Here is a 20,362-nt window from a genome sequence, read left to right as displayed (position 1 = left end):
GAAGCTGGTAATGTTGTTGAAGCAGCCGTTGCTATCTAGCCCAGCAGAATTTAGATGGACAAGAGACTCAGTGTCAAATGTGTGGTAACCTAAATGGATGACACTACCGCCTGCAGGGGAAGTCTGTCGTGCATTGATAAAGTGTGGTGTAATGGTCAGCATGCTCGCCTCGCAAGCAAGTGGAGCCGGGTTCGATCTCCTGGCAGGGTGAAGCTATGGGTAAGTTTCTTTGCGCCATTTGCCTCTGTCTATCCAGCAGTAATTGGGGACCTGGATGTTAATCGATTTGCGGATCGTGTTCCGGGGTAATGGTTAGCCAGTGCTTTTGGCAAGTTGTCCGGTCTTTTCGGACTGTTCCTTGACACTGGGTCATGCATCTCGTTAACTTGGGGTGTGGTTGTTGTGTTGGCGACAGCTTCTACACCTTAAACAAATTCACGCCTCGGTGGCCCTAGGGCCGGCCATCCTCGATCTCGAGGGGCATCCATTATTATTATTAAAGGACAGTGTCGCTGCTTAGAAGCTGAGTTACCTTGTACTCAACTCTGTAAGTGTGGTTGTTGTGCATGGAGTGAGTAAATTAATAAAATTTCTAGAACCAATGCATTGTTATTCCTTTTACCTGATACCTGATATATTTAACAATCAGTCTTTTTTGTTGTGATGCATGATTTATATAACACGACTTTGGATATATGGCTATTAAATACTATTATTTTGCTCTTAGACATTTTGAACCTATGATCATACATATGTCAACATGATTTTTTTTGTGACGCCATGTGATATTTCTCATATTATGTCATTGATATGATTCTATAGCTTTTGTGTTAATTCATTCCGCCCTATCTTAATATATGAATTATATTAATAAGTTGTGATTTGAATTTATAACATTACATGGTTACTGTGTTACATTAATAACGTCAGTGTAACTTTAGATTTTGATAATTATTTTTTGAGGTGTTAGGTTCACCAAGACGTGTCTAATTTCAGTTTTGATAATGCCTGTATTACTATAAGTTGTATGTGCCATGAGAATGATAAAGGACTATAATACCTACATGGAAATTATATTATAAATTTACTCTTGGTAGTATTACTACACTACACTATATGTATCTACTTGATCTCCTTTTGATGTACCAAAGTATACAGTGCTAAATACGGGTGTAAACTATTGGAAGTAAAGGTTAAAGTAAATGATAAAATGATATACATATAAATAGCTATATAACGTGTGCAAAGACTTTGTGTGTTTTAGTTCATCCTCTCTGTTCACATTTAACATTTACCACATCATTGATTTATTTCAATAATAAAAAACAAAAATGGATTTAATTTTTTTATATAAAATACCTCAAGATTTCATTACTTATCCTGTAAATTCGTTACAACTCTTTCGGTTTTATTTGAGTATTTATTAAACATCTCTCTATTTAACCTATCAACTTAAATTTCAGAATAAATGAGACATCGCACATGCGTATCGATATTACTATTAGATTCCTTGGGTCTGAAAACATGGGTAATGCCACAAAAAAACAATGGTCTAGCTTGAATAGAAGCTGAGATGTTGCAATATTTATTGCTATGTCGTGGCTATTTAGGAAATGGCCACCACGGCCACCAGCAGGTAGATACAGATTCCCTCTAATCTTTAAAATAACTCTCATGGATCCTAGTATCAGTGTACAAATTATGATGCTTTTGTCAGAAAGTGTACTACTTGGCTAAAAAATGTCCCTTATTCTCTGTACTAATTTCCAAATCAGTGTTTACCTATCTCAAGGTCTAAATCTAAATTTGTCTAATTTAAAACTATTGCTACGAGTTCACTCCTGGTTGGACAGTTGACGTACCTTTGTTATATCACCTTTGTTTAAACCTGACTTCCATTTAGACACCTCGATCATAATTATCACCCCTCACTACGTCTCTCGAGGGAATGCAAATTCAGATTCTTTAATCTGTCTCTGTACTCAAGGTTTTAAATACCCGGAATTTGCCTTATCATCCTCCTCTGAATGCTTTGTAGGGATTCGATATCCATTTTGTAGTGCAGTGACCAAAACTGAACTGTATAATCCAAGTGAGGTCTCACCAGTCCAATTTACAGTATACTTTTAGGATTACCTCACTATATAATTTCCACGTTAACCTGGCCCGCAAGCCACGCTCCTCTTCTATAAAAATAGCTGATTGGTTCATAGAATGTCGCAACGGTCCAATATGAGCTGCACGGACAACTACACCTTCCGGGGCAAATGAGGATTATTGATGTCCTCCTCGAAACATTTCTGGACACCCTCCAAACCTAAGACGACGTCCTAACATTTCTGCAATGGTTGACCAAACTATTGGCCTCCAGATCGCAAGTATCAAGACCTTCCTTAAGAATATTGCCACTCAGGACGCATTGTTCCACCATCTCTTGAAGAGGGTGCGTTCTCTGATACGGGAAAAGCGAGGTTTGTTTAATTTTATTGGTCTCATTCAAGGCTCTTTGTTTGACACGGCTATTGCAGAAGACGAGGCTAAATTAGGATATCGCATGAATATCGTAACGTAGCTGTACTTAAAGAAAACCGTGCAATAACTCAGGCTTATCATGCTATCCAGACTTTAGAATCAAAGGTTAATGATATAATCACAGAAACTAACCAATTATCTAGGGTAATGAAGGAGTTAGCGCAGTCAGCTCCCACGCTACAATAGCTTGTACTTTTTCTGAGTATCTGCATGCCGCTGAAATTTCAGTTGATATAATTAATGCAGGTTTAGGACGCGTGGATGCCCAGCTTTTGCCAGTATACACTCTTCTTGAAACTTTACAAATATCAAAGACAGAATATAAATTAATCCCTATTTTCAAAACACTAGAGATTGAATATTATTGTCCCTTACTACAAGCAAAATGTATGCTACAATTTTAATTCACAGTTTAATATCTCACCGCAAGGTTGATGCATGGCATCTGGAACCTTTCCTAGTGACACGATGAATAAACTGAACTTTTATTTTATTTTTTATTTTATTTTATTATTATTATTTTTTTTTTTACAGGGACCAGCCCACCCGGGCACAGGTCACTGATCCACATCGGGGCCCGGGGAGCGAAAATGTAATAATAATAAAAATAATAATAATTGTGTATACTTTGTTACGAGTTGGGGATTTAGAATATAGTTAAAAGTCTGCCCAGATCCCAACAGGCAACAACAATAAAAAAACAAAGACAATCGGACTATAAAAGGGTAGACAAAGGATGCGAGTTTTTGTTGTGTATAATAAAGTACCATAAATTCCTAACAAAATATTCAGCTATCTATAATTTACCCTTAACCATACTTAACCTAAACATTAACAGTATATACATATTTATACAACATACAATAATTTGAAGCAAGTGGACGTGGGGGAGGCAACATAAGATTACAAATACTTAAGTGCAGAGCTGAGATGGCTGACGAGTAAGGCTGAGTATTGTAGAAGACGGTAGGTAGTCACTGTGCCGTAGGTTTCCAGGATAGGTGATCCTGTGGTCACTTCCCAGAGTGAAGTCCTCTCTCCTCGAATTGGAGCTCACAAAGAAGACTTGGAGGAAGTGACGCAACAACCAGGATATGGAGAAGGGAAACCCCGGAGTGTTAACTAAGACGAGTCATACTCGTCGTGTCTCGTCCCTAGATGGCGTTGCTCGTGGTGCTGGGTAGGTAGATCAGGACAATAGATGGCGTGGTTCGTAGTGCTGGGTGGAGGGGTTCGTAACAACTTCAACTGAAGCTGTGTCAATTAACAAAAACTAATTACTTGCAAGTATGGTTGACGAGTGGATGCAAAGCACGTGTATGTGAAAATTCTTCTTGAAGCCTTACAAATAGCCAAGACGAGTTATCTGTTAACTCCCATTTTCGCAGACGAAGAGGTAGAATAGTATATCCTTCTGTTAGAGTCAACTCTCACGCACTATGCTTTCCTCACCCACGTAACTATGCTAGGGCAAAGGAAATTAATGCATGGCATTTAGAATCTTTCCAATTATACTCTGAACATAACATAAGAACAAAAGAAAATAAGGAGTCTGCAATAGGCCGGTTGGCCTGTGCATGGCAGCTCCTGTCGAAAGTTACTACCACTCTCTCTGATCCATGAATCTATCCAGCTTCCTTGTGAAACTTTCCAGCGTTCCAGCACTTACTACAAAGTTGGTAACCTTGTTCCACTCGTCCACCACCCTATTTGTGAACCAGTTCCTTCCTATCTCCCTCCTAAACCTAAACTTATCCAACTTAAATCCGTTGCTCAGAGTCCTATCTTGCTCAGATATTATAAGAACTTTATCTATATCCCCTTTATTGATTCCTTTCACCCACTTAAATTATTCTATCATATCTCCCCGCACTCTCCGTCTTTCTAGGGAATGCAAGTTTAGTTTCTTTAACTTATCTTGATATGGAAGGTTTCTAAGTACCGGAATCATTTTCGTCATTCTTCGCTGCACCGACTCTAGTGAATTGATATCCATTCTATAATAAGGGCATCAGACCTGAACCGCATATTCAAGATGCGGCCTGACTAACGCAAGATATAGTTGCAATAAGACCTTTGCACTCTTATTACTTACACTTCTAGATATAAAACCCATACTCTGTTTGCCTTATTTCGAACATTAACGCTCTGTTTTCTAGGCCGTAGGTCCGGGCTTACAAGTACCCCTAAGTCTCTCTCACAAGTCGACATCTATAGGTTGATGTTGTCAAGGACTTATACATTGACAGTATTTGTTCTTCCAATATTAAGTATGCTGCACTTGCTGGTGTTGAATTTCATTTGCCATTTTTCAGACCACCCTTGCAGTTTATTTAGATCCTCCTGTAGTGCATTTGCATCCTGCCCTCAATTAATCTGCCGCCCTATTTTGGTGTCATCCGCAAACTTGCTTATGTCACTGCTGATCCCAGTATCTAGATCGTTTATGTAGATTATGAACAAGAGTGGGCCTAGTACTGACCCCTGGGGAACTCCACTGGTTACACAGCCCCACTCAGATTTAACACCATCTACGCTGACCCTCTGCGTTCTATCGGTGAGCCATGATTTTGTCCAATTTAAAACTTTCCCCTCGATATCATGAGCCTTAACTTTTCTCAGAAACCTCTGATGCGGTACTCTGTCAAATGCTTTGCTAAAGTCCAAGTAAATAACATCATAATTTTCGTCATAATCTACTACCTCGAAGACTTTCCTAATAAACGTCAGCTGATTTGTTAGACAAGATTTTCCCTTTGTAAACCCATGTTGAGAGTCGTAGATTAATTTGCTTTTCTCTAAATGCTATCGGATGCTATCTGCTATAATTGATTCAAGAAATTTCCCCACTACTGACGTCAAACTGATCAGCCGGTAATTTGACGCTGATGCTCTGTCTCCCTTTTTGAATATGGGTACTACATTTGCCTGTTTCCACAAGTCTGGCACAACTCCCGTGTCTAATGATTTTGTGAATAAATTTACGTGGGGTCCGCTAATCTGTTCCCTACACTCATAAGAACATAAGAACATAAGAATGGAGGAAACTGCAGCGGGCCTATTGGCCCATACTGGGCAGTCCCGTTTACACCCAACCCCTATTGCTCATATGAGCATCCAACCTATGTTTGAAGCAATTCAGCGTATTCGAGTTAATGATGATATTTGGTAACTTGTTCCATTCATCCACTACTCTGTTTCCAAACCAGTGTTTACCTATTTCACGCCTAAATCTAAATTTGTCTAATTTAAAACCATTGTTACGAGTTCGCTCCTGGTTGGATAGTTTGACCTTTTTAATGTCCCTTTGTTTAGCCCCTTCCACTTATACCTCCTATCATGCGCCCTCGCTCTCTAAACTCTCAAGGGAGTGCAAATTAAGATGCTTTAACCTGTCTCTATACTCAAGGTTCCTAATGCCCGGGATTAGTCTTGTCATTCTCCTCTGAATTCTTTCCAAGGATTCTATATCCATTCTGTAATACGGTGACCAGAACTGAACTGCGTAATCCAGGTGTGGTGTCACAAGAGCAAGATACAGTTTTAGGATGACCTCGCTAGTCTTGTAACTATCACTCCTTTGTATGAACCCAAGTACTTTATTAGCCTTGTTACGAGCAAAAACACATTGTTTACTTGGCTTAAGGTTCCTACTTATCATTACTCCTAAATCTCTCTCGCAGTCGGATTTCTCTTTGGCATTGTTGTTCATCTGGTATCTAGTTTCCCTGTTTACATCTCCTATACTGAGTACTTTACATTTGTCGACGTTGAATTTCATCTGCCATTTTTCAGACCATTCGAAAAATTTGTTTAGATCTTCCTGTAGTTTTGCGAGTCCTCGTCAGATTTGATAACACGTCCTATTTTAGTGTCATCAGCAAATTTACTTATGTTGCTTTCAATGCCGATATCTATGTCGTTTATGTATATAATAAATAATAATGGTCCAAGTACTGAGCCTTGGGGAACTCCACTTGTGACGTTGCTCCAATGGGACTTAGTGCCGTTAATGCTCACTCGCTGTTTCCTGTCCTGTAACCACGCCCTAATCCATTTAAGGATGTCACCTTTGATGCCATGAGCTTCTACCTTTCTAAGACTTTCAAGACTCGAGGGAAAATTTCATCCAGCCCTGGGGATTTTGTCTTCTTTAGTTTATGTATCCTCTTAAGAACAGCCTCTTTTCTGATAGTGATATTTTTTAATTTTTCTTCTTCCTTTCCCCTAAATATCAGTTCCACCTCTGGAATTTCCTCGCGAATTTCTTCTGTGAAAACTGATAAGAAGTAGCTGTTCAATGCTTTGCTTATTTCTTCACTGCCATTCATCACTTCCCCCCTCCCTCACTATAAGGGCCCAACTTTGTCCTTGACCTTTGTTCTATATACCTGGAAAAATCCCTTGGGATTCGCCTTGGATTCTCTTGCTATTCTGATTTCATAGTCTCTCTTTGCTTTCCTTACATTTTTCTTAACATTCCTAGATAGTTCATTATACCTATTTCTGAGCTGCTCCTCCCCTCCCTTTAAGTTCTTATAAATTCCTTTCTTTATTCCTATGTCATGTTTAAGTTTTCTAGTCATCCACCTTGACTCATTCTTATTTGACCTAATTTTTCTGTATGGTATATTTTGTTCGTGTGCTTTATGTAGTATACTAGTGAATAGATTATAGTCATGATCAATTGTTGTGTCATCTATGACCTCACCCCTTCCTACTGGGGACTGACGTTACTGTTCCCAGGTGACCTCACCTAGGTACCTTCTTAACCCCTGATAATCCGCCAACCGAAAGTTTGGGACTCTGACCATATTGTCATTATTTTTCGTTTCCCAATTTAGGATGAAATTGATTTCTCTGTGATCACTGTTACCTAGTTTTTCCCCTACTGTGATATCTCTGATATTATTTTCTTTATTTGTTAATACTAGGTCTAATATATTGTCACCTCTAGTAGGTTCTTAAATTAGTTGTTTAAAAAAATTGTTCTGTACTGCATCTAGGAAGTCTTCAGATTCATAGTCACCTACAATGTTGTCCCAGTCAATATTTCTGAAGTTGACATCCCCCATAATGCACAGGTTGTTATATTTTGCTGCCCTACTCATTTCCTATCCTATGGGCTGTGCTGCTTCTTTCCCAAGACTTGGGGGCTTGTAAATCACTCCCATAATTAGTTTTTCTCTTCCTTCCGTGATTTCTACCCATACACTGATGACACACTGTTTACTCTGGGTATACCAACCGATCCTTTACTAATAGATGAAGAATACTCTTTGTTAGAAGTGGATGATTTTAGGGTATTTTCACAGTGTAAGTCGTCATGTATACATTTCCACGTATGCCCACCCTATGTGCGCGCGTTTATTCTGCTGCAGACGGAATATGCGAATTGGCGATCATACAAACTAACCTTCGCACAGCGCTGAAACAATGTAACTATACACCTATTTTCCAGGAAAACTGTTTCATGCGCATCTACATAATGTTCAGTATCTCTCTCTCTCTCTCTCTCTCTCTCTCTCTCTCTGTATATATATATATATATATATATATATATATATATATATATATATATATATATATATATATATATATATATATATATATATATGCTGATAACCATGAAGAAAAGGAAAACACGAAGTTCCCAAGCGCTTTTGCGTAATTCACATCTTCAGGGGTGAGTTCAGACTAACGAGAAATACATAACAAGGCTAATATATATACAGTAGAGGAAGGTGAGATCACGTCCACAATGGTATTAGGCAGTGACCCTACTAATCTTCAAAAAGTACCGCAGCAGTCGGTAGTCAGGTCAGAGGGTAAGCTGACCCAACCTTCTCACCTGGTTACAAATCTTCTTAATTATGAAATTATCCAGTTTGTACATACCATTACTCAAATTCATGTTGACGAATTCGGTATGTTTAATGAGACTAGATTCTATAATGTTCCTACTGTCAATTGAATTACAAGGTAATATTGAGGAGGCATTATCCCAGTCAATGCAATGCTTATTATCCCTCAAATGAACAAACAGAGCATTGGATTCCTGGCCTGTCCTAACACTATATTTATGTTGTTTAAGTCTAGTTACAAGATCTTTACCTGTATGGCCTAAGTAAAACATTTTACATTCCTTGCAAGGAACCTTATAAATGCAGCCACCTGTATTGTTGGGGGAGTTCTTGATTAACATTTGTTTAACAGTGCATGAGTTTTTAATTGCCACATTGACGTTCCAGGTTTTTAGTTGTAAAGGAATTTGAGAGAAATTTTTGTGAAATGGTAATACTAAGAGATTCTTATCCCCTTTATTGATTCCTTTCACCCACTTAAATACTTCTATCATATCTCCCCGCACTCTTCGTCTTTCTAGGGAATGCAAGTTAAGTTTCTTTAGCATATCCTGATATGGAAGGTTTCTAAGTCCCGGAATCATTTTTGTCATTCTTCGCTGCACCGACTCTAGTGAATTTATATCCATTCTATAACAGGGGCACCAGAACTGAACCGCATAATCGAGGTGTGGCCTGACTAGTGCAAGCTATAGTTGCAATAAGATCTCTGCATTCTTGTTACTTACACTTCTAGATATAAAACCCACTAATCTGTTTGCCTTATTTCGAACATTAACGCACTGTTTTCTAGGCCGTAGGTCCGGGCTTACAAGTACCCCTAGGGCTCTTTCACAAGTCGACTTCTCTAGGTTGATGTTGTTAAGGCTGTATACATTATAAGTATTTGTTCTTCCAATATTAAGTACTCTGCACTTGCTGGTGTTGAATTTCATTTGCCATTTTTCAGACCACCCCTGCAGTTTATTTAGATCCTCCTGTAATGCATTTGCATCCTGCCCTGAATTAATTTGCCGCCCTATTTTGGTGTCATCCGCAAACTTGCTTATGTCACTGCTGATCCCAGTATCTAGATCGTTTATGTAGATTATGAACAAGAGTGGGCCTAGTACTGACCCCTGTGGAACCCCACTGGTTACACGGCCCCACTCAGATTTAACACCATCTACGCTGACCCTCTGCGTTCTATCGGTGAGCCATGATTTTATCCAATTTAAAACTTTCCCTTCGATACCATGAGCCTTAATTTTTCTCAGAAGCCTCTGATGCGGTACTCTGTCAAATGCTTTGCTAAAGTCTAAGTAAATAACATCGTAATTTTCGTCATTATCTACTACCTCGAAGACTTTCCTAAAAAACGTTAGCAGAGTTGTTAGACAAGATTTTCCCTTTGTAAACCCATGTTGAGAGTCGTAGATTAATTTGCTTTTCTCTAGATGCGATCGGATGCTATCTGCTATAATTGATTCAAGAAATTTCCCCACTACTGACGTCAAACTGATCGGCCGGTAATTTGAAGCTGATGCTCTGTCTCCCTTTTTGAATATGGGTACTACATTTGCCTGTTTCCACAAGTCTGGCAAAACTCCCGTGTCTAATGATTTTGTAAATAAATTTACGAGGGGTCCGCTAATCTGTTCCCTACACTCTTTCAAGACTCGAGGGAAAATTTCATCCGGCCCTGGGGATTTTGTTTTCTTTAGTTTATTTATCTTCTTAAGAACATCCTCTTTTCGGATAGTGATATTCTTTAAGTTCTCTTCTTCCTTTCCCTTAAATATCAGTTCCACCTCTGGAATTTCATCGCAAATTCCTTCTGTGAAAACTGATGAGAAGTAGCTGTTCAATGCTTTGCAAATTTCTTCACTGCCATTTATCACTTCTCCCCTCCCTGACTTTAAAGGCCCAACTTTGTCCTTGACCTTTAACCTATATACCTGGAAAAATCCCTTGGGATTCGCCTTGGATTCTGTTGCTATTTTGATTTCATAGTCTCTCTTTGCTTTCCTTACATTTTTCTTAACATTCCTAGATAGTTCATTATACCTATTTCTGAGCCGCTCCTCCCCTCCCTTTAATTTCTTATATATTCCTTTCTTTATTCCTATGTCATGTTTAAGTTTTCTGGTCATCCACCTTGGCTCATTCTTATTTGACCTAATTTTTCTGTATGGTATATTTTGTTCTTGTGCTATATGTAGTATACTAGTGAATATATTACAGTCATGATCAATTGTTGTGTCATCTATGACCTCACCCCTTCCTATAGGGGACTGACGTGACTGTTCCCAGGTGACCTCAACTAGGTACCTTCTTAACCCCTGATAATCCGCCAACCGAAAGTTTGGGACTCTGATCATATTGTCATTGTTTCTCGTTTCCCAATTTAGGGTGTACCTGATTTCTTTGTGATCACTGTTACCTAGTTCTTCCCTTGCTGTGATATCTCTGATAATATTTTCTTTATTTGTTAATACTAGGTCTAATATATTGTCACCTCTAGTAGGTTCTGTAATTAGTTGTTTCAAAAAATTGTCCTGTACTGCATCTAGGAAGTCTTCAGATTCATAGTCACCTACAATGTTGTCGCAGTCTATATTTTTCTGAAGTTGAAATCCTCCATAATGCACAGGTTGTTATATTTTGCTGGCCTACTCATTTCCTGCCATATGAGCTGAACTGCTTCTTTGCCAAGACTTGGGTGCCTGTAAATCACTCCCATAATTAGTTTTTCTCTTCCTTCCTTGCATATATATGTACATATATATATATATATATATATATATATATATATATATATATATATATATATATATATATATATATATATATATATATATGTGTGTGTGTGTATATATATGCAAATAAATCACTGTGGGTGCGCGTGATCCGGGTATATGTTGGTAACCACAAGGAAAGAAGAAAACACGAAGTTCCCAATCGCTTTCGTGTAATTCACATCTTCAGGGGTGATTACAGACTAAGGAGAAGTTCAAAACAAGGTATATATATATATATATATATATATATATATATATATATATATATATATATATATATATATATATATATATATATATATATATATATATATATATATATATACAGAGGAGGGTGAGATCAGGTCCACAATGGTCAGGTATTAGGTAATGACCCTACTAATGTTTAAAAAGCACCGCAACAGTCGGTAGTCAGGTCAGAGGGTAAGCTGACCCAACCTTCTCACCTGATTACAAATCTTCTTAATGACGAAATTATCCAGTTTGTACATACCATTACTCAAATTCATGTTGACTGATTCGGTATGTTTAATGAGACTAGATTCTATAATGTTCCTACTGTCAATTGAATTACAAGGTAATATTGAGGAGGCATTATCCCAGACAATGCAATGCTTATTATCCCTCAAATGAACAAACAGAGCATTTTATTCCTGGCCTGTCCTAACACTATATTTATGTTGTTTAAGTCTAGTTACAAGATCTTTACCTGTCTGGCCTAAGTAAAACATATTACATTCCTTGCAAGGAACCTTATAAATGCAGCCACTTGTATTGTTGGGGGAGTTCTTGATTAACATTTGTTTAACAGTGCATGATTTTATAAATGCCACATTGACGTTCCAGGTTTTTAGTTGTAAAGGAATTTGAGAGAAATTTTTGTGAAATGGTAATACTAAGAGATTCTTATGGTCATGGGTGGGCTTGGGATCAGTTCTATAAAAAGATTTCTTAGTAATGTTCAGGCATTTGTCTATGAAAGATCTAGGGTATTTAAGGTTTGAGCCAATATTATAGATATATTTATATTCCACATCAATGAATTCCGGGCTGCAAATTCTCAAAGCACGTAAAAAAATTGTTGAAAATACTGACTGTTTGACTTTATTATGGTGGGCAGAATAATAGTGAATGTATGAACACACATTAGTAGGTTTTCTATAAATACTGAACTTAAAGGTGTTACCTGTTCTGTGTATCAGACAGTCTAGGAATGGCAATTTACAGTCATGCTCTAATTCCACAGTGAATTTGATCGAGGGGGCTAAGTTGTTAAGTTGTGGCAGGAAAGCTTTTAGGTCCTCATTACATGGCCAGAGACATAATACATCATCAACATATCTAAACCAGACTGCTGAGGGTGGTAAAATATTACTTAATAGTTTCTTTTCAAAGAATTCCATATATAGGTTGCTTAATACAGGTGAGAGTGGATTACCCATTGCCATACCAAATTTTTGAGCAAAATATTCCCCATTGAATTCGAATTTGCAATCCTTAATACATAGTTTGATGAGTTCGATGAAGTCGTCTTGGGAACTTCGTGTTTTCTTCTTTCCTTGTGGTTATCAGCATATACCTAGATCACGCTCACCTACGTGTGATTTTATCAATATATATATATATATATATATATATATATATATATATATATATATATATATATATATATATATATATATATATATATATATATATATATATATATATATATATACTTTTTTTTTTACTTTTTTATTTTATTTTTTTCTCTAAAGAATCTAACGTCACTTTACGATGCCAAGATGGTGGTAACCAGTTAGTTGTGTACAGGTTATTATAAGGCTCTGGATTTTTGTGTGATAACCTGTAGTTCGTTGAAAACCTTGCCTTCCCATCATCATTCTGCATTGAATTTAAATCTCACTTTGGATTTGATTCCATTGTACGAAGTTTCTATTTTGACTTAGTGAACTCAATCTTGTCGCATTTTATTAATATACAAGATAATCTGCTGTTTTATTTTATTTTTCACGGGATTTGTTATACCCAGTTTAACTATTCCCACTATTGTGTAATATTGGCAGTAATATTTTTGTTTTGCTCCTAGAGAACAATACAATTTCAATTTACCATTGTACATAATATACTCTTCTGTAACGCACTTAAGACTAGGACCCTAGTAACTGCTGAACCCCAGGTTGCAGGTTGGCAATAGCAATTATATATATTTGGGTTAATACATTTAGTTTATATAATCCAATCACCCTATTGTAATTTTCCATAAGCAGTGAGGTGCCACTTATAATGTATACAGCCTTAACAACATCAACCTAGAGAAGTCGACTTGTGAAAGAGACCTAGGGGTACTTGTAAGCCCGGACCTGCGGCCTAGAAAACAGTGCGTTAATGTTCGAAATAAGGCAAACAGAGTATTGGGTTTTATATCTAGAAGTGTAAGTTACAAAAGTGCAGAGGTCTTATTGCAACTATATCTTGCGCTAGTCAGGCCGCACCTCGATTATGCGGTTCAGTTCTGGTGCCCCTATTATAGAATGGATATAAATTCACTAGAGTCAGTGCAGCGAAGAATGACACAAATGATTCCGGGACTTAGAAACCTTCCATATCAGGATAGGTTAAAGAAACTTAACTTGCATTCCCTAGAAAGACGAAGAGTGCGGGGAGATATGATAGAAGTATTTAAGTGGGTGAAAGGAATCAATAAAGGGGATATAGATAAAGTTCTTATAATATCCGAGCAGGATAGGACTTTGAGCAACGGATTCAAGTTGGATAAGTTTAGGTTTAGGAGGGAGATAGGAAGAAACTGGTTCACAAATAGGGTTGTGGCCGAGTGGAACAAGCTTAGCAACTTTGTAGCAAGTGCGGGAACTCTGGTAAGTTTCAAAAGGAGGCTAGATAGATTCGTGGATGATAGAGAGTGGCAGTAACTCTCGACAGGAGCTGCCATGCACAGGCCAGCCGGCCTATTGCAGACTCCTTATTTTCTTTTGTTCTTATGTTCTTATGTGCTGTTTACGTGTGGGGAAATTCCTCTATCAGTAAGCCCACCTTAAGAATGTAGGGATAGCTTGGTCTCTCTTTCAGAGCTCCTCTCACAGGCACCAGTCCTCACTACATCCTTGACCACCGAAGGGTCAAGACGTACCTGGCGCTCCTCTCGGAGCAGCCAGGTCAACTGTTAAGTTGGCCCATACCAACCCCCTCCCCTGAACCCTCCTCCCCACCGGAATATCAACAAGTTCTCGCCAGAAGTTACAATTTCATTTAGGAAAGGAATGGAACCAGTGTTAAACAGAGGTGAACAGTGGTGAACAGTGCTTAAGTCAGTGAGAACAACTCAACAGTAACAGTTGTACCCAAGTTAACCTTCACACAGTGAGGTCCCAGGTACCCAGTGATAACGGCCCATGATAACCAGCGATGTGTTAATCCGTCTACGATAGGAAGGCCTGGGACCAAACCTCACTCATATAACACCATCTGTGAGGGAATTACTACACCACATGTCCCTCATAACACCATATGTGAGGGAATTGCTACACCACGTCAAGTCCCTCATCACACCATCTGTGAGGGAATTACTACACCACGTGAGGACCCTCATAACACCATCTGTGAAGGAATTACTACACCACGTGAGGTCCCTCATAACACCATCTGTGAGGTAATTACACCACGTGAGGTCCCTCATAACACCATCTGTGAGGGAATTACCACACCACGTCAGGTCCCTAATAACACCATCTGTGAGGGAATTACTACACCACGTGAGGACCCTCATAACACCATCTGTGAGGTAATTACACCACGTGAGGTCCCCCATAACACCATCTGTGAGGGAATTACTACACTACGTATTTGCTGTTCAACACGTACAACCCTACATTAATCTGTATGTTCACTGTATGTTCCTTTACCTTTCTCTAATGAAGGCTTTTGTTAAACCACCAATGTATGTAATAAGTCATTTATGTCCAATGTATATTTTCAGCCTTCGGGCTGCAGAACTTTTTCAATAAACCGTTAATTATTATTATTATTATTATTACAAGGACCAGTCCTCACTTGAAGCTCACGAGAATCGAACGGGTGACCTAACTCAGTCAATATACAAATAGACTGTGGTGACCAATATAGTTTTACCAATAAAATTGAGAAAAGACCGTTTTGGGTTGTAACTTAACCCCTCAAGCCAAGTTAAGGGAACTCTACCCAAAGCTTATATAATTCACAGTAAATTAAAATTATAATAAAAAATAAATAAAATAAAATAATAAATAATGATTATAGTAAAACAATAACAACACTGTAATAATAATAATACAGAACCATAAAAAATATATAAATAGTGAGAAACAATATGTTTATGCTGTGTTGTCAAAGTAAGAGAAACAATTGAGACCCTACAATTGTGTGTAAACGAGGTAGAAAGTTAGATGAGCAACCTGGGACTTGGTCACAATTTTCGTGACGCCATATGGCAGCAGGGTCTCCCATTAGACAACACATTATGTTTCCAATATCTTCCCAGGCAGTAGTACCTCCCCGTTTGACTACTCACTTTTAGCAGTGGAGGACCACAAGGTGCTGTCATGGTATTAATCGTCTTATTTACATTTATATGTATGTCTAGCTTATGCATTCGCTTTTATTTCTTCTGCAGACGGAATATGCTAACTGGCTGTCATACAAGCGAACGTTCACAGAGCACAAACACTGTTCTTAAACACCCATCTCCACAAAATTGGTATTTCATGCACATCTTTATAACGTGCAATATTTTTATTTTCCTCATCATACCAGTGCCAGGATGGTGAACTCACCAGTAGTGTGGTGAAAACTTGCGATCCTGCAACATTTGGCTTTAAATTTGAACTTGACTTCAGATCTTGTATTTTTTAATGTTAATTTAACTTTCAACAAACTCAACATAGCTTCTGGCAATTTAACCATAATTTCTTATCTCAATGAAACACAATCCTCTTTATTTAGTGATAATTTGCCATTTTATTTTTCTTTGGGTTTTGTAATCCCAAGTTTTTTTTGGGGACCAACTGTTTCACTTGTTTTGGCAATTTTACTTTTCGCTTTGCTGTTATGGATAAATTTCATCGAAATTTATTCTTGTGCATAAAGCCCTCACAGGCAAGGTACCCAAGGCTAGGAATGGACGAGTTGACGGTCGGAATTTTTTCGTAAGATGGCAGGTCAATGGGTAAAGAAAACGCTTAAATTAACTATGGTAATGATATCTTTAAATAAATTGGGCCAAAATGTGTAAAAAATAAGGGTTAAAGTTAAAACAAAATCACGTGACTGCGAAAAGCTCTGTAATTGGTTGTGATGTCACTGGTTGGGGCGAGCTTCCCAGCGGGAGGCAGCCAGGTGTAGGTGTCCAACCTTCTCGGCTGATCGGCTCTGTAAATAAATATTATTAGATAATTAATTGTGCTTTACTGTGCAACACAGTAATTTTATATTGAATATATAAATATTATTAAGCACATAAACTAATTCAATGGATATTAGCTTTCCATACAACAAATTTCATAGTATAAACATTTAAACAATATTGGTATTATTTTGGTTTTGTTCATCTGAGGAACCTTAAGATTCTAACTATGGGATTAAGTACTTTAAACAATAAGACACATTATCTCTACAGGATTTCTGTCGCAAAACAAATTTCGATAGCATAAGAAAAGACAGATCATAGGTTAGGTTAGGTTAGGTTAGGGTATGATGAGTTATAAGGTTAGCTTAACATACATCGGTAAAGGGGGGCGGGGTAGTAACTCAAAACTTGTGATTTTCGATAGAAATTGAGGTCTAAATCGTTCATAACACATCGCAAACCATCAGAAAAAACAACCCATAAGTCTGCATGTCTAAGTACAGGGATGACCAAAACTTAAAATTTACCCAATATAACCTATCTCGAATCTAAACATCCAAATACTCATGGTAGCAAAATTAAAATTTTACACATTAATTAATATAAATGATGATATATCCCAGTGGTTCATTAGTGAATTATCAAAACAATAACAGTACTATGTTGTCATGTTTACCTAGCACCAGGCATTCTCAAAACAAAGTCCAGACAATGTCATTACTTCTAAATTTACTCGTATCTACATCTAGAACTGATATACTCTGTAAATGCTCTGAAAAATAAGAAAGTCTACCAGGTACGAGTACATGACTGCTGAGCTGGTGTCTTTATGTCCATAAGAACAAAAGAATGGAGGAAACTGCAGCGGGCCTGTTGGCCGTACTGGGCAGTACCATTTTCACCCAACCCCTATCCATCCAACCTATGTTTGAAGATGCTCTTCACAGCATATTTCTTCACTTTTGAAATGTCCATGACTTAGACCATAAAAAAACACCCTTAAAACTTACCTGAACGTGGTATTTGGGGTCTGAAGAGGCCATCCTTTGTTCTACCTCCGACTGCAGCGATGAGTTTGAAACTAGTGACGTCATTGCAAATGGCGGCCCTGTTTCTAGAGAAATAACTTATCTCGACTATTATAGCAGGACTTTAAACTTTGATTACAAATTATATGAAACGCATCACTCTACGAACTCAGTCATTCCGTAACCCAACCCTCGGTTGTAGAATCCCCAGTTTAGCTCCAGCACACAGTTAATTTTTTCTTTGTGGTTAGACTACATCTCGTAGGACTCAACGGGTGTAGCCGTGCAATGTATAAGCGGCTGTTTAACAGACAGTAATATTTGTATATATGTGGGTTACATTCATTAGTCTTATATAATTACATCACCCACGGTAATTAAACTATGAACAAGTGCCCAGTAAGTACTGTCTAGTAATACTGATGCATGTGGCGTCTATGTCACGTAACCTCATTGTCTTTTAAATGACCTCTGCGCTCCACAGCCTAGCTGAGGTGATCAAATTATTAACTGGTTACACCCAATTCATCAAGGTATCTTACACACATCACTAGTGTTTCCTGAAGCTCTCTATAATCTTTTCATACTCTCCTAAGCTCATAGTGTTAGTTATGGTGATATTCTTTAATTGTGCACAGACATACTTTTATAACAAAAAGTGAAAAGACAAATTTGGTGTGAAACTTTACCCAGAAACATTTTTTTTTCTTCTGTGTGACCACTTTACAGATCATCTACCAATAATTACACAAGGTACACCAGTGCTCTCATGTTCCCTAGCCGTTTAAAGATCTCGATATCTTTTCAACTGCCCGCTGGATGAGCTAGTCAGGGTTGTCAGCCCGTCCTCTCCATGTAAATTGATAAAATATTATTCAAAACATTGATAATTTCCACTTCATTATCAGTTAGGCAACGTGATTGTGACAGTAGTGACCCAGTCTGTAGATGGGCTCCTGTCCGATTCATTTGGAGAGAGAGAGAGAGATTCAAGGCTGCCCACTAACCAGTTCTGGCCATGGGTGAGGCACCTCCTGACAACCAGTTTATCACATGGTAGCAAGACCAGGATGGAATGTGTGTCCTCTAGACGAGGTTGTCTGGCTCTAACAAAGAGGAGGAATAATATTCATGATGGTGGAATGGATAGGGATCGTATGGGCAGTTGATATAATGAGGGAGATGTGGAGAATGGTATATGGGGGGAGGATATTAATTAGGGTAGCTAATAGTTGAAGCTGTGTCTGGAGGAGTAAGGAGTTGACAGTCACTGGTGGTTACAACAGCCTCGGCTGCTGGTGGCAGGATCACGTATGATAGAGAGAGAGTATGCAAACACACTTGTTAACAGAGTTGTAAAGTAACGAAATGGGTATTTACTTTTTAAAAATTACTCAATTTTGTTTGTACTTTTACTTTTAGTTAAGTATGGTTTTCTAATACCTTTATTCTAATACAGTTGATAAAACCAAAATTCGTTACTCGTTACATTCCCGAAGTAAAGAGTTTTGATGTTTGTGGGCCGCATGCGGTCCGAACCGTGTCTTTGTGCGGTCCGAGGAGTAATTGAGAAATTCTATTTGATGTGGACCGCAGTTCAGGTAGATGCAGCCAGCTTATGGTAAGTAAAGAAATATTTATTAAAAGAATAATCTTCACACACAATTAATCACTTTTTCATCACTTAAGAGGAAGTAACTACGAAAATGTATCTGTGAAATAAGTATATATAGTCAACAGTGGTCATGATCACAGTGGCCATGATCATTGTGGTCATGATCACTGTGGTCATGATCACAGTGGTCATGATCATTGTGGTTTTGATTACTGTGGCCATGAGCACTGTGGTCATGATCACTGTGGTCATGATCACAGTGGTCATGATCACTGATGCCATGATCATTGCGGTCATAATCACTGTGGTCATGATCACTGTGGTCATGAACGCTGTGGCCATGATCACTGAGTCAATGATCATGATAATTGTGGTTTTGATCACTGTGGCCATGATCACTGTGGCCATGATCACTATGGTCATGAATATTATGGTAATGATCACTGTGGTCATGATCTCTGTGGTTTTTATCATTGTGGCCATGATCATTGTGAGCTGGAGCACTGTGGCCAAAATCACTGATGCAATGATCAGTATGGTCATTGTAATGATTGTTTATCAGACCACTGCTTACAGTCCAGAAAAATACAACACATATAACAGTAAGTAGACGCCCACGTGGTAACCCACATAGGTTGACTCACCCTACAGTGACAGTAAGACCTGACCCAGGAGAGGTCACGGACAAGGTACCTGAGTTAACCCGGCGTTATGACCATGTTACTCAAGAAACTACACCTGGAAAAGCTGTACAGACCTGACCAAAGAGAGGTCAGTCTCATTGACCCGAATTCTCACCGCCACGCGATTAGCTTAACCCGGCCACATGACCGTGTTACTCAAGAAGTTACCCTCCAGCGAGTACACCTGTCACCTGACCAGACACACCCAGATTTGTCACGACATCTTCCGGCTCACGCCAATATAAAGGCCCTGCAGTTTCCTCTCAGGGAAATTAGCATTCGGATCATCATTGTGACAGGGAAGGGGCAGACAACTCCTCCCCAGAGGGAGACATCCCTCCCCAGCACCGCATCTCTGGCTTGCAGAGTCTTTCACAGGATACATAGTCCAGCACTCCCTTCAACAGCACCTGCTGGGCCTCCATCAGGCCACACGTGAGTCTTTGTCAGAGCGTTCCA

This window comes from Homarus americanus, unplaced genomic scaffold (assembly GCF_018991925.1).
Source record: "Homarus americanus isolate GMGI-L3 unplaced genomic scaffold, GMGI_Hamer_2.0 scaffold51859, whole genome shotgun sequence".
NCBI classification, from domain to species: Eukaryota; Metazoa; Arthropoda; class Malacostraca; order Decapoda; family Nephropidae; genus Homarus; species Homarus americanus.
Note: the sequence above shows the minus strand (reverse complement) of the source record.